The sequence below is a fragment of the Balaenoptera ricei genome, chromosome 1, assembly GCF_028023285.1.
Source record: "Balaenoptera ricei isolate mBalRic1 chromosome 1, mBalRic1.hap2, whole genome shotgun sequence".
Taxonomy (NCBI): Eukaryota; Metazoa; Chordata; class Mammalia; order Artiodactyla; family Balaenopteridae; genus Balaenoptera; species Balaenoptera ricei.
The window spans coordinates 189,479,310-189,495,148 of NC_082639.1; the positions used below are offsets into that span (position 1 = coordinate 189,479,310).

Below are 15,839 nucleotides of genomic sequence, written 5' to 3' on the forward strand. Positions count from 1 at the left end.
TCTTCACAAATCCTAGATATTAGGTCTGTGTTGGTTGTATGTATTACGAATATTTTTTTCCTGGTCTATGAATTTTCTGCACTTTTTCAGTTGTCTCCCTTGATGAACGAACATCATTGAGCTTATCAGTGTTTCATAGTTATATCTTTTATCCTGAAGTATATTTCCTTCTACTTTGATGTCATGAAGATACTTGTCTATTTTCCTCAAAAGTTTTAAAGTTTTACTTTTCACATTTAGGTCTCTAGCCCACTGTGTGTAGTGGAAGGTGGTGGTCCCCTACTTATGTATGTACACATGTAGTGCCTGTTCCGTCACATATAAAGTTTTCATACGTGAGTAGTTCTGTTTCTGGGCTGTAGTTCTGCTCTGCTGGTCTTTGTTTTTTCCTGCTTCAGTTACACTTTCAGTAAGTCTTGATCTCTGTTTGGGAAAAGCCCTTTGCCTTGGTGGTGTTTCTCAAAAATTTCTTGGCTATTTTTGGCTCCTTTTTCTTTCATAATTCAGAATTAGTTTCATAGACATAACAAATACACATTTTTTCAGGAATTTGTCCATTTCATCTAAGGTTTTAGATTTACTGACAAAAATTATTATTATTTTTGTATTCTTTCCCCCTGACATTTCTTATTCTTCTGGATTTGTAGCTATTCTTATATTTTTATTATCTTTCTTTTCACTTTCCTTTTTTCTCGATCAATCTTGCCATAGGTTTGTCTATTTTTATTAATTTTTTTTTTTTTTTGTAAAGAACCAGCTTTTGGTTTTGTGGAGTATTACTGTCTTTATTTTCTATTTCATTTATTCCTGCTCTTTTTAAGTTATTGGTATGACTTGGAACTTTATTGGATGTGGGGCAGACAGGGCTGAATGAAGGATCACTCCATAGTTTCCACTGTAGGGACGAAGTGGATGGTAGTGTTTAAGGGTTGAAGTGAAAATAGTTGGAATCAGTTCGTGGGGAAGTCATTGAGCTCACTTTTGGATAGCACGCTTGCAGTGGAGATGCTTAGAGGAGAAGCTGGACCTGAAGTAGTCATTTCGGTATTTGCTATTGATAGAGATAGTCAGTGGAGAAGAGGGAAGAGGGAAAGGCAAAATGCTTGTAGGTCAGTGGGAAGCCTTCCTGGCACAGCAATACCACCACCATCCCTATTTCCATTTAGTTTAAAAAGCTCTGCACTTCCAAGAATAGTTGTGCGTACATTTGCAGTAATGTACTAATACTTGCAGTTTCCACAAATATTTCCACATATTTATTTCCACAAACGCCCCTATGTCACATCTCAGAGCCCCAGTTCTTCCCAGTCCGGATCCTGACCTCGGAATAGCAGTCTCAGCAGAACTGATGATCTGCTACCCCGGCAGTTAGTCTTGGGCCCAATCTTCGGCCCTTTCTGCTGACTGCAGACGATGAAAGGAGCCTTCTTACTTTTCATGTGACCTCAAATCACTCTCAGTTTTCATCCCCTACCATTCGCTGATGACCCCAGCAACAGCTGATTCCATAGTTCTTACAGCCACTACTTCCCGTCCGCCTCTCATCAGGTGGGATTACTCCACCTGCCAGTAAATTTCCTTCAGCTGGTATTGCGTCCCCCTGCGTGACTAGTGAAAGTTTTAACAATCGCACCATTACTCATGCGAGGGGCTGCCTGTGCTTCACCTGTCGCCTGTGGTCCAGGCGCAGAATCCCATCTATGCGTCTGCTTTCTGGACCACTCCTACTGGCAACTGCCGTTGGCCAGATCCTTCAGAAAACAGACTCTGAGACCTGCATGCGTGGCCTTTTGTTTTCTGTATAATGCTTTCGGGAACAACACCTGGGAGGAAGCAGGATGGGCAGTGGAGGTACTGAATTGCAGTGTGGTTGCAGCAGAGGCTTCAGCCAATCCCACGGGAACGTTCCAGGGCTAGACTGGCCCTTCGGGATGGTCCCAGGCTGATGGAGGGGTCTGGACCTTTGTATGACTGTCTGTAGATGCAGCTGCCTCGAGAGGAGCTCAGGTGTGAGCCCTCAGCAGCCATCAGTCCCGCAGCTCGAGGGACCAGCACCTGACCTGGAGGGTGACCGGGAGACTTTAGACTCTCTTCTTTCCGCTGCATGCAATTCATACCATTGATATTAATCAGTTAATTGTGCAGTTTAACTCTTCTTTATGTACTGCTTTTTTCTTTTTTCCTCTGCTAGTTCTGTTTGCTGCTGAGAGAGGTGTTTTAAAACCTCCAACTCTTGATTGTAGAATTGTGTGGGGTTTTTTTCCTTCTAGTTTTGTCAATTTTTTGCTTAATAGATTCAGGCTATGTTATTCAAATATAGGATTGTTGTGCCTTGTTGAATTGTACCTTTCATTTTTATAAGATATTCCTCCTTTTAATAATGCTTTTTCTCTTTAAAAGCTACTTTGTCTAATCTAAATAGAGTTACACCAGCTTTCTTTTGGCCATTGTCAAGTAGTATTTCTTTTTCATTCTTCTAATCTTTTTGTGTCCTACTGTATATGACATATCTTACAAACAATTTAGAATTTGTGAGTATCTGGTCTGATCAGTTTTGTCTTATAATTGGAGCTAGTAGTTCATTCATTTACATTTAATGCCATTACTGAAATATTTGGATTTAAGCCTATCATTTTATTATTTATTTTCTACTCTTCCAGCTGGTCTTTGTTGCTCCTCTGCCTTCTTTCTCGCCTGCTTTGTCAGTCGTTCCGTTGTTGTTGTTGCTGTTTCAGCCCTGCCCCATTCATTACCTTGCTAATTATACACTCTTTCAGTGCTCTATTGGAGAATGCCGGGGACATTTCAATGCATCTCTGACCTATTAGAGTCAGCAGTAAATTAGGACTTTTATCACTTCATGGGCAGTGCATTGCTTCCTTTTATAGATAACCAGTTTTCTGGTGAAATTCTCTGTATTTTCAACTAATTTACAGAGCATATTAATCATTATTTTAAGGTTTGTTTCTGATGATTCTAAAATCTGGTTCACTTTTGGGCCTGTTTCTGTTATCCACTCCCCACCCCTTTTTTTTTTTAGGTTGTATGTCTGGTTTCTTGGCCAGCCTGGTGATTTTTATTGCACAGCAGATACCGTGTATGAAAACTCATAGAGGCCCTGAATGGTGTCACCTTCTCCAGAGAGGATTCGGTTTTCTTCTGGAAGGCAGTCACCTTTCACCTTGATCCGTGGAGGTTGGTCTGTCCGGGGTCTTGCCTGCTGCCTCGGATGCTCACCTAGACCTCTGCCCCGTGGCACTCTCTGAACTCCAGCCTTGTCACCCCAGCACCTCGATTCTGCCAAAATCTCTTGTTTTGCTTCTTACGCTGTCAGCAACTGCTTTCTCTTTGGTTTTTTGGATTATTTGTGATGCTAGACTTACTGGCTGCCTTCCCTCAATTTTGTACTTGTTCATGTTGAGTTGTTGCGATCCATAGAATTTTTGATAGGGATTCTTGCGGTCTGTGATGCACAGGCTATGTTTTATTGTTTATAATTTTATTAATTTGTGGGCTTTTTAGTGGGAGAGGGTTGTATTTGCATTCATTGTGGTGAGGAGGGAACAACAGAAGTGTAAATTAGTGAGTCCCCCCAGAATTAACCCCGTAGGGTGTATCTGATTTATAGTGTCGTTAGGATAACCACAAAATAGTTCAGTCTTACTTTAGCTTAAATTTCATAGGCCTGTATCCTATTTTATCTCATTGATTCATTTCGTTCATTTGATAAACCCAGAGTGTGTAGTGCAGTACGCAGTGGGAATGCGAGGCTCCAGGTTTAGCAGAGATGGTTTCAGATCAAAAGGGCCAATGAAGTATCTCCTGGGTCCCAGATTTTCACTGGGCCAAAATGTGACAAACATTGCTTCAGATCAAGGGTGGGCAAACTATGGCCTGTGGCCACATATGGCCCTGACCCATTGTTCTGAATAAAGTTATATGCGAACACCGCTCCTTCTCTTCCTCTGTATGTGGTCCACGGCGGCTTTGCCATTAGGGTCGGGTGGTTGCAGCAGAGACTGTATGGCCTGTGAAGCTGGAAATGTTTTCTCTGTGACCCTTTGCCAAGTGAGTTGGCTGATCCCTGCTTTAGATTGTCAAACTTCAGTGACTGAATACTTCTATAGAATCCATCATTAATATGCTAAGAAATTGGCCACCGCTTAATGTCTCTTCTTGCCTGCTGTTCTTCCTTGATTTTTAGAATTGCTTTTTCTGCTCCCGTCTCTCCTCTCTCTGGAACCTCACCCTGTTGATCATCTGCTGGGAGAAGGCAGGTGACAGAGGCGGGTGGGGTTTCTGTCCCAGGGACGTGCAAACCTTGAGGAAGCAGCAGGGCTGGGAGGTGCGCCTTCCCTCTCAGGGGCCACAACAGGGAACACTTGAAGGTCACGTTTCAGGATGCAGCAGATACTGAAACTGGTGTGAGACACAGACTGGCTCAGAGTCATCAGAACTGGGGAGCCTCTTGTTCGGCAGGGCTCGTAATGACCTGTGTGGCCATCACAGGGAGTGCTGTAGTTCAGATTCAGCGCCGAGCTAAAATGTCACGTCTGAGCACACTTGATTACAGTCGTTCCTCTGAGGGCATCTAGTCTGCTGACTCTTTTTGGCTGAACGTAAAAAGTCAGAGGTACTTTATCCACGTCTCTTTCCAGAACAGAAATAACTCAGATGTGGCCGCGGCAGCACTGGAGCTGCACATTTGTTACACTGGCTTAGGGGCTGGGTGTTCGCAGGCATCGGTCATCGTGTTCAAGTTTTAGTGCCGTCGTAGGCGTTGTCAGGAATATGAACAAATGTGGCCCAGCCTTTGTTCACTCGGAGGGCTGGCTGGGCGCCCTTGTCACGTGGCGTCCCCTGCCAACCACGGGGAAAGGTGCTGAAGTCCAGCGTGGAAACTCAGTGCTTGAGAAGGTTTTATTTTTGGGCTGGAAGCGGATGACCCTCGCACCTGTGGAGCGCTGTGTGCACAGCCTCACAGGCAGGCGGAGCGCCCCCCTCTCTCTCCTCCCCTGTCCCGGTGCCATGTCACCAGGACAGTCTCACCAGGAGTCTCGCCAGGACAGTCTCGCTGGGAGTCGAGGTGGCTCGGGGGGGCCAAGGGGAACCACGGACTCCCCGATCTCCCTCTTATCTAATGTGACTCTCGTGTCAGGGAGGAGGAGGATTAAGGAAAAAAACAGAAACAAAAATTTGTTGGGAAAAAAATCTTCCTGCCACTTCTGTTTTTAAGCTAGAATCAACACATTTGAATTACAAATGCTTTTAGAATAAAATAATATATTTAATATGAAGTTTTCATGAATTCTCACATGGCATTTATACCCATTTCTCTCCCCACCATTAATTTCCCAAGCCTGTTTAGAATCTCAGTGGTTGTAATTACTGTGTAAAATTGAAGGGGGTTGAAATAGACGACGCCTCGCACCCGCATGGATGCTGAAGCGCCCGAGCTCTGTCTGGAGCGTCAGGTGGTTACAGTTCACGCTGGCCCAGGTGATTACAGTTCACGTTGGCCCAGGTGATTACAGTTCATGCTGGCCCGGGGCCGCGCCTCTCAAGCCTGGTCCCTGAGACCGTCTTTCTGGAGCATCAGTTACACTTGTGGATTATTTTTGGGGAAAATGTTTTGTATAATGAAGAGGAGAACAAAAACTTCTCATCTTTTAACAGAAACAATTGCCTTGGGGTGAATTTCTCCCTGACGTGACTCGAGGCCAGTTCCCCCAGGTCCCGGGGCTGGGCCCCTCCTCCGGCTCCTGGAAGAGTTTGAGAAGCAGCGTGTTACACACACGTCAGAACTCGGTTCCTTTCCTCTCCGGGGGGAGCAAGAATCTCTCTCTGTGGGGACCTTCCATCTCTGCCAAAGGAAAGAATGATTCGGTGTTGACTTGGCCACTCTTAACGGCCTTTGGAGGCTGAAAGCCCTGTTCAGTGAATGGACACCGTGGGGGAGAAGTGAGGACCATCGCGCTTCTGAGAGCACGTCCTCATCGGGACAGTCCTGCGGCAGAAATAATGGAAGAATGACAACCCCCCCCCCCCCCACTGCCCCCATGCCCAAAACAGGGCTGCTGGTGGCGAGAGCTCAGAAGAAGTGGCGTTCGTTTCATCCACAGCCTGGACAGTGCCCGAGGTTGACTCATTGGGCTGCCTTTGGTTTCCCTCCTTCCTTCCTTTTCTTCCTTCCTGTTTTCTTTTATAGATCCTTTCTTTTTCAAAGATCCTTTTCATGAAAGTAGCGGTGTTTGTACCTTGATGATACAGTAGAGAGCTCTGAAGGTGAGAGCATGTCTTAACACTTACTTGTTGCTGTGCTGAGACCTTACTTGGCATGTGTCTGAACTGGCGGATAGTAAGATGCTTGATGATTCTGCAAGTTCAGTAGCTTAGATCTATATATTTGTTATTTTAAAAATCAAACTCAGAGGGCTTCCCTAGTGGTGCAGTAGTTGGGAATCTGCCTGCCAATGCAGGAGACACGGGTTCGAGCCCTGGTCCAGGAAGATCCCACATGCCGCGGAGCAACTAAGCCCGAAAGCCACAACTACTGAGCCTGCGCTCTAGAGCCCGTGAGCCACAACTGCTGAGGCCCGCGTGCCTAGAGCCCGTGCGCCACACCAAGAGAAGCCACCGCAGTGAGAAGCCCGCAATGAAGAGTAGCCCCTGCTCACCACAACTAGAGAAAGCCCGCGTGCAGCAATGAAGACCCAACGTGGCCAAATATAAATAAATAAATAAAAATCAAACTCAGGTATTTCATTTATATATATTGTCTGAAATAACTTCCAAACATGGTAATTTAGGGAGTAAATCAGATTATGTATGGATTTGAAACTAATGGATAATCTGTTTTAAACCAGGAAGGGGGGAGATATTCAGAAGAGACTTCCGTGTGTGCTGAGAGATGTTTGTGTTCCTTCTAATTTCCCTTTTTTTAAAAAATAACATATAATAATATCATGTTAACAACAGAACTCCATCAGAGAGAGTCTGGAGCTCCTGCTGCGGTTGCCCCTCCCCCACTCCTCCTTCCTCCAGGTCACCAGTCAGTGTCCTGGAATAAAAACCCCACTGCTTCTTTCTTTTGGGGTCCAACTTAGACTTAGAAAGATGTTGAGTGTGAGCTGCTGCTTTCGTCTTCCTTGCCTGCCTCTGAAGCAGCGCTGTTAGTGGGCCCAGCACAAGTGGCCGATTTGGTGGCCAGAGCGCTCGTCACCACAGCTGCAGTGGTGCTCCTGGACACAAGGGCGAAGTGGGAAATAGACTGGCCCACTTCCTTGTTAAGTTCTAATGCTGTGTAGTTTGCAAACCGAGTTGTGCACCATCATCATCTGTGTACCTTTTTATGTATTTATTCTTTTGTACCCTGTTTTTAGATTCCCCATATAAGGGATATCATATGGTATTTCTCTTTCTCTGTTTGACTTACTTCACTCAGTATGACAATCTCTAGGTCCATCCATGTTGCCGCAAATGGCGTTATTTTGTTCTTTTTTTATGGCTGAGTAATATTCCATTGTGTGTGTGTGTGTCTGTGTGTGTATGTGTATACACCACATCTTCTTTATTTATTCCTCTGTCGACGGACATTTAGGTTGCTTCCTTGTCTTGGCTGTTGCAGATAGTGCTGCTATGAACATAGGGGTGCATGTGTCTTTTCGAATTATGGTTTTCTCCAGATATATCCCAGCAACTATACGCCAATAAAATGGATAACCTAGAAGAAACGGTATGTATTTATTCTTTAATGGAGAGATGCCGGTCCCACTCCAGACCTGTTCAGTCAGAATCAGGGGGCAGGAATCCGGGCGGGGAGCCCAAGCAGCTAAACAACAGCAACAAGAACAACTCTGCAGGTGACCTGGTAGCCAACCAGGGTCGCAAACTACTGATTCGTAGGCTGCACTCAAGATTAATTTTGTTCAGAATGATGTATTAGAAAATACCTCTTACTTTGGTTTAAACAACTATTTGCTGTGGAAGAAACATATTAATGCATGATTAAGAAATGAAGGAAATGTATTTACTCACAGCCTACACTGCACACTTTTTGACTTCCTCTTGTGTATCCTTGGTCTTGGATTTGAGTTGATCCTTTCCCCTACTGAATGGTGGTACGTGAAACCTGTTTCTTACTAGGTTTGCTGAACTAGGGAAAGAGTAAGAGCAAGTAAAAAGATAAGTAAAAAGACGGCTCACTGGAGCATTTCTTTTCCTTAAGAGACATTAAAAAATTTTTTTTAATGTTAGGAATATGAAACACCAAAGTTTCTAGGAAGCAGGAACTTTATTCTTTCAGGTTTGATATATTTATTCAGAGGGTGATTCAATTACAGAATCAAGCATTTTTAGCATTATGAAATCCAATGTTTTAAAATCTTTTTCCTTGCGATTCTATTACTGTTTTATAATCCTGAAGGAATTCTTTCATCTCAAGTTGTTCATGCGTTCAGGTCTTTTGCATGATGTCCAATGTGATCCGTAATAAAGGTTGGAATGAAGTAGTAGCTATGATCACAGTCCTCTAAAATAATATTTTATAATGGGTTTAGGGGAAAGAAGGAGGGAGGGAAGAGAGTAAAAATTTGAGGACTTAGTAAGGGACATGTATTATCTTATTTACAAGAATAGAATTTTGAATTTGCTAACAACAAATCAGAAACTTATCCTAGATAATACTTTTAAAGACATCCACTTTTTGGCATTTTTGAGTTCTAATAGCATGACCTACTGGCTTTTGCAGTTGAAGGTTAAAAACGTAACTTTAGTATCAGAATTAAATAATAAGGCAGAATCAAAATATTAGGTCACAGATAATTTGTATTAATTAAATTCATTGGGAAGTGAGTTATAGTAAAGCCACAACACTGATTTCAGTAACTCAGTGGATATGGGAAGTGATTAGTTGCCTGACGTGTGCTCATTTAGTTTTTGGGTCGTTGGTCCCTTGATTAATCTAAGGATTCTTTTTCACGTGCTACAAGCTTTTGCATCTAAGATGCAAAATATACATGGATGTATATTAAGGAGGAAGATAAGATTGAACCAGCAGGTGTCAGCAAGAACCATAATAAAAACATCAGTCCTGATTATCTCAACCTTTGTTTTGTTACTTTTCAGTGATACTTTAACATAAAACAACATTAAAGTGATTTTTTAGTAGACACTTATCTGCCTTGTAATGTAGAACCCTTCTTTCAGGTGTTTTAGAGAACATGTCTGAAGTGTAACAACAGCTTTAAAAAGATTTAGTTCAAAGAAAGGGTTGTTTGCCAAATGCTGTGAACTTTTCTTCATTTCACTCTCTTGAAAAAAATTCACCATAAATTATTCCATATCAAAAAAGTTTATATTTAACAGTTTAAATATTTCTCTGACTATCTGTGTTCTACTTTTTTCAATACACCACTCCTATTGACTAGTCCACAAGCATATGCATTTTATAGGAATAGGAATTCATAAACACCTCTCCTCATACTGGGTTTAATCGTTCAGTGAAAATACAGCATTTACGTTCTCTCAGCATCCAATTATTTATTTTATTTTAGACCAATTCTAAGTCATTGAATTGTCAGGGGATGGTAATGTCTACATTTCTACAAAATTAAAAGGTTCAATACATTTCTCAATTTGCCATAATTTTTATTAGAAATTCTATCTCTTATTTCCTTCTTCCTCATATGATGACTTGACAAAAATACAAATACAAAAGGCAAACATGATACCATCTTTTTTGATGATTTTATTAGAGTAAACAAAAGAAGAATGAGTAAGGAGAACCTCACTGAGACCACAAGGAGGTGTGTGGGAAGCAGGATGATTTCAGGTACTTTTCGTTTTCTTATTATCATACCAAATAAAGACCTTCTATTTTACAAGCATCCTTATTAAAATCTAACGTTACCTGAGCAATCCGATTCCTAGATATTTACCCATGTGAAGTGAAAACTTACATGTGAACCTGTATGCAGATATTTATAGTGGCTTTATTTGTAATTGTCCCAAACTGGAAAACAATGCAAATGTATGTTAATTGGAGAGTGGATAAACAAGCAGTGCTACTTCCATTATGGGCTGATGGAACTGTTCTAATTTTGATTCTGGTGGTAGTTACAAGGCTAAATTTGTCAAAATGTATGGAAATTGAACAGGAAAATGGCAAGTTTTCTGTATATAAATTATACCATAATAAAAAGAAGTGCTAAAATAAAAACTTTGGACAAGATAAGTAGACTAGAAGAATAAAGATAAGGCTAATTTGTACTTTCCTTTTTCCAGACATTGTAATAGGAATCTTAACATGCTTTATCTCCATTTAACCTTCTATTTATATATTGGTTTTCATGTGTTCAATTCTAGATTTATTTTTAACTCTATAATCACTTTTATCTATTGGTTCATGCTGATAATACTTACTTAAATGTCCGCCATTGCCTTTTTTTATGATTCCTTCCTGCATCTTCCACCTTCTGTCTGAGAGCATTTTCATTCTGTCTTTTCTCTCTACTGATTTTTGTTCATGTGGTCTTATTTGGTAGAGTGCCTAGTTACTTTTTATTATGCATTGGAGATTATATGTGTAGAATTGTTTGTAGCAGTAATTTGAAACCTAAGATACTCTCTTTCTCCAGAGTGTATTTCCATGTGTTTCTGCCAGGTGACTGGGGGTTTTAGCTATCAGAGATGACCTCAATCCAGTTTCAGGATTTCAGATGATTTAGTACTGTGAAGGTGTGTTTACCAGGGTTAAGGCTTTCAAGGTCCCAACCCAGATTGTGGGGCTGTTCGCCACAACCCCTTGCTGAGCTGTGGACTACGCTTTCTCTAGTCCCAAGAGGCTGGAAGTGCTGTACAGCCTCTCGGCATCATAACTGCCCCTCCACAGGCAGTGCAAAAATGCCCAGATATTAGACCCACTTCTCCTTGGTTTCCTTCATCCCTCAGACACTGGTCCTGTAATTCTTCCCTATTTCCACAGCTCCATGATGCATTCCAGCAGATTGAAAAATATTTCTTTTGTGTAACTAATTGCCCTCAGAGGGGAGGGTTGGTCTGAATTATCCTTTTGCTATAATGGAAGCTACGTTTGCCTGTACTATTTTTAATACCCATACGTGTATACAAATGTGCTTTTCTTAAAGATAATTTTTTTTCATTAGGCAACTTCCTGTTTTTGATTTAAAATATTATGAATTCATGTTAGAATCATAGTTTGTATGATTCTTGTTTATATATTTGCTTGTTTATATATTTGCTATATGTTTAACTCTGTGCCAGCCACCGTGGGGATGCAGTGATGTATAAAATAGGTAATTTCCTACCCTTATTTGGCTGATATTTTGGCAAGATAGTTAGCTTAAACAAATAACGACACAATTATCTAATTGTTAGTGATAAGAACAGTATACTTTGAGTACATATAACATGGAAATTTGTCTCCAAATCTTGCTTTTTCACTTCACATTATACTGGACACATCTTTAAATATCATTACAATTTTTAATAAACATTTGGTCGGTCTAGGGTTCTATTTTATGTGTTTACTGTATTTTATTTAGACATTTTCATATTGTTGGACCATTATGTTGTTTCTAGTTTTCCTTTATGATAAATGCTTTTTAATAAACATTCTTGTGTGTAATCCAAAATTCAGTCACTGATTTATTTCTTTAGGATAGAGTTGTGGGATTGAGAGTCCTGAGTAAAAGTGTATGAATGATTATTAATGTTTATTGCCATATTGCTCTCTAGAAAGGTTATTACATGTATGTAAGCATTACATATAGTTTTAAAATATGTGTCATTTTGAAAGGTTCTCAGGTGTATACTATTTCATTGTTGCTTAAATTTGTATTCTTTATCAGTGATATTCAACATGTTTTATATTTATTTCTAATGTACATTTCTTTGTGCCTATAACTATTAACAAAAATAAGGCAGAACATTCTGCTTTATGAATGAAACTGTAGCGCTAGATTTAAACTAGAATTTAATCTTCTACTGCTTCTTTTCCAGTGCTATAATTTTATTATTTTTGTACTTGGATTGCCATTTTTGACTTGTTTCTTTGTTGAGAATACTTTTAAAAAATTTCTGTAATGAGTAGCAGGAAGTAGCTTCCAGAGTCTTTAATAATATAGAAAAGTATGTGTTAGATAAGGAATGATATAGTTGATCATTGTTTATCTGAAATCTCTTGAGATTGGTATGTACATAGTTCAATATTTAGGATTTAGTACTGTGTCAAAATTGGTTGTTGAGAAACTGGATAGAATGATGAAATTATCAAAATATATGTTTGGAAACAGAAAGAGAAAGATTTTTAATGAATAGAATCTATACATACCCATTGTTAGTTGAGTTGCATTTACTTTAAGCTTTACATTAGAAGTTGAATTGAAAGATTGCAAGATTGACTGACCTTTAAGTCTTTATTATTAAGTAATTTGTGTTGCAGAATGAAGGAAATATTTTTCTTTAGCTAAGCATTCTTTAGTATTGACTATAATTAAAATTTTTTAATTTAATGGCTAGTTATAACTTTTTTGACCAAAATCACGATCACAAATAAAATGCACAAAATGATTTTCTTACAAATATCAATGCATATTTAAGTCTCATCTTTTTTATTCTGTCATATGTTTAGTACTGTACTTTATAATTGACAAAAAAATCAGGTTAGTGTTTTGAAATGTATGATTTAAAGGCAGTTCCTGTAAGAAATAATAAATTCATTGAGGATGTCTATAGGCACAGAATAAAGCTTCTCATTTTGTTGAAGATTTTGGCCAAAGTGAACATATTAACTGAGGTTATTCAATTCAAGTAATATTCAGGAAAAAAGTATAAATTTAGCATGATTTAATTTGCTTATAACTATCTCAGGGCTTTGTATTTTATAAGTTTATTAAAATGGAACTAGGAAAGGTGTTGTTTTCATTTAAGGAATGGTGCTGTAAATGCTGTTTCAGTGTTCAAATTAAGATGGCTATCTAATACCGTGTCACTGAAGGCTATGTTATTTATCGTTTATAGTATATATAGTATTTTGTATTTTACTTAATAATTTTCTTATCAGGGTCATGTGAATTATGAATTAGTCCACTGACAGACACAATTGCTTATAAATAAATACTTTGTCACTGAGTTAGCTTTTATATATGAAATTCAGATTCTTAACTTTGTAGTTTTCTTTTCTGCAAAATATGTGACTACACACAAGAATATGGGAAGATTGTTTTACTTTAATGTGTACTGAGATTGTGGATATATATGAAAATATTTGGAGTATTTAAATATCCATTCATGATAAAAAATTTCAACAAAGTTGGTATAGAGGAAACATACCTCAACATAATAAAGGCCATAATGACAAACCCACAGCTAACTTCATACTCAGTGGTGAAAAGCTGAAAGCTTTTCCTCTAAGATCAGAGACAAGACAATGCCCACTCTTGCCATTTGTATTTAACATAATATTGGAAATCCTAGCCACTGCTATCAGACAAGACAAAGAAATAGAAAGCATCCAAATTGGAAGGAAAGAAGTAATACTGCCATTGTTTGCAGATGACATGATACTTTATATAGAAAACCCTAAAGTCTCTACCAAAAAATTATTAGAACTAATAAATGAATTTAGTAAAGTTGCAGGATACAAGATTAATATACAGAAGTCTATTGCATTTCTGTACACTTAATAATGAAACTATCTTTAGATCAGAAAGAGAAATCAAGAAAACAGTCCCATTTACAGTTGCGTCAAAAAGAATAAAATACCTAGGAATAAATTTAAGCAGGTGAAAGACCTATACTTAGAAAACTATAAGATATTGATGAAAGAAATTGAAGATGATACAAATAAATGGGAAGATATACCATATTCATGGATTGGAAGAATTAATATTGTTAAAATATCCATACTACCCAAAGTGATCTACAGATTTAACTCAATCCTATATAAAATACCCATGACATTTTTCACCGAACTAGAACAAATAATTATAAAATTTGTATGGAACCACAAAAGACCCCCAAATAGCCAAAGCATTCTTGAGAAAAAAGAACAAAGCTGGAAGTATCATGCTTTCTGACTTCAGACCGTGCTACAAAGCTACAGTTATCAAAACAGTATGGAACCGGCACAGAAACACACAGATCAATGGAATAGAATAGAAAGCCCAATTTTCTCACACAATATACAAAAATAAACTCAAACTAGATTAAAGACTTAAATGTAAGGCCTGAAAACATGAAACTCTTAGAAGAAAGCAGAGGCAGTGCATTCTTTGACATTGGTCTTGGCAGTATATTTTTTGATCTGTCTCCTTAGGCAAGGGAAACAAAAGCTAAAATAAATGGAACCTAATCAAATTTAAAAGCTTTTGCACAGAGAAGGAAATCATCAACAAAATGAAAAGACAGCCTACTGAATGGGAGAAAATATGTGCAAATGATATGTCTGGTAAGGGGTTAATCTCCAAAATATATAAATAGCTCATACAACTCAATATAAAAAAAAATCCAATTAAAAAATGGGCAGAAGAACTGAATAGACAGTTTTCCAGAGAAGACATACAGATGGCCAACAGGCACATGAAAAGATACTCAATATCATTAATTATTGGGGAAATGCCAATCAAAATCACAATGAGATATCCCCTCACACCTGTCAGAATGGGTGTCATCAAGAAGACAAGAAATAACACATTGTTGGAGAGGATGTGGAGTAAAGGGAACCCTCGTGCATTGCTGGTGGGAATGTAAATTGGTGCAGCCACTATGGAAAATAGTATGGAGGTTCCTCAAAAAATTAAAAATAGAACTACCATACGGTCCAGCAATTCAACTGCTAGGTATTTATCCAGAGGAAATGAAAACACTCATTTGAAAAGATATATGTTCCCAAGTGTTCATAGCATTATTTAAAATAGTGAAGACATGGAAACAACCTAAGTTTCCATGAACAAATGAATGGATAATGAAGGTGTGGTATATATACACAATAAAATATTAATGAGCCATAAAAACAATGAAATTTTACCATTTGTAACAACATGGATGTACAGAGAAAGACAACATGTAGACAGAGAAGGACAAATACTGTAGGTTTTCACTTGTATGTGGAATCTAAAAAAGAAAACGAACCAATATAATAAAGCAGAAACAGACTCACAAACACAGAAAACAAACTAATAGTTAACCAGAGGGGAGAGGGGGAGATAGGTAAAGGGAATTAAGAGGTACAAACTACTAGGTAAAAAATAAGTAAGTTACAAGGATATAATGTACAGCAGAGGGACTGTAGTCAATATTTTATAATTTTGTATGGAGTATATTCTATAAAAATATCAAATTACTGTGTTGTATGCCCGAAACTAGTATAATACTGTAAGTCAATTATACTTCCATTTTAAAAAAGAGAACTGTTTTCAAACACATTGAAGAGCTTTAGCTAATAAAAATAATCGATATGAGAATTACAGGACAGTGTATTGAATTCCCCTTTCCTAGAGATTCTACTTGGCAAAATTTGGCTGTTATGAACTTTTTATATGTGGTCTTTCTCCTAGTAACTCACAGTTAGGTTTTTCTGTATCATTTTCATCCTGTACCCTGCTCTTCCTAACACCCACCCTATTTTGGTTTCTTCTCTATCAGTCTTGTTTGGATGGTGCTACTCCCGTGCCCTGTGTCCTCCAAGCTAATGATGACTTTTGGAGTTGTCTTTAACTTTCTAATCAGTCTTAAGTCCTACACGTCTAAACATAAGCCACTGTAAAATCTGTCCTCTGTTCCTGATTTTCCATTCATTCAGCAGATGTTTATTGGGT

The 15,839-nt window shown here is 38.7% G+C and overlaps 1 protein-coding gene across 9 annotated transcripts in view; it reads left to right on the forward strand.

Moving 5' to 3' along the window:
- NEK7 (NIMA related kinase 7) overlaps positions 1–15,839 on the forward strand; it is a 340,627-nt gene that overhangs the window by 217,974 nt on the left and 106,814 nt on the right. Inside the window, exons 2-3 of one of the 9 annotated variants that reach the window (XM_059942998.1) lie at positions 5,677–6,285; positions 9,756–9,832. The exons of 4 other annotated variants lie outside the window; for them this stretch is intronic. The gene's annotated coding sequence lies outside the window, so the exon portion shown is untranslated. Of the gene's footprint in view, positions 1–5,676; positions 6,286–6,330; positions 6,758–9,755; positions 9,833–15,839 lie in introns of those variants that run through there. 4 more of the 9 variants (XM_059943028.1, XM_059943009.1, XM_059943034.1 and 1 more) reach the window with 4 other exon arrangements.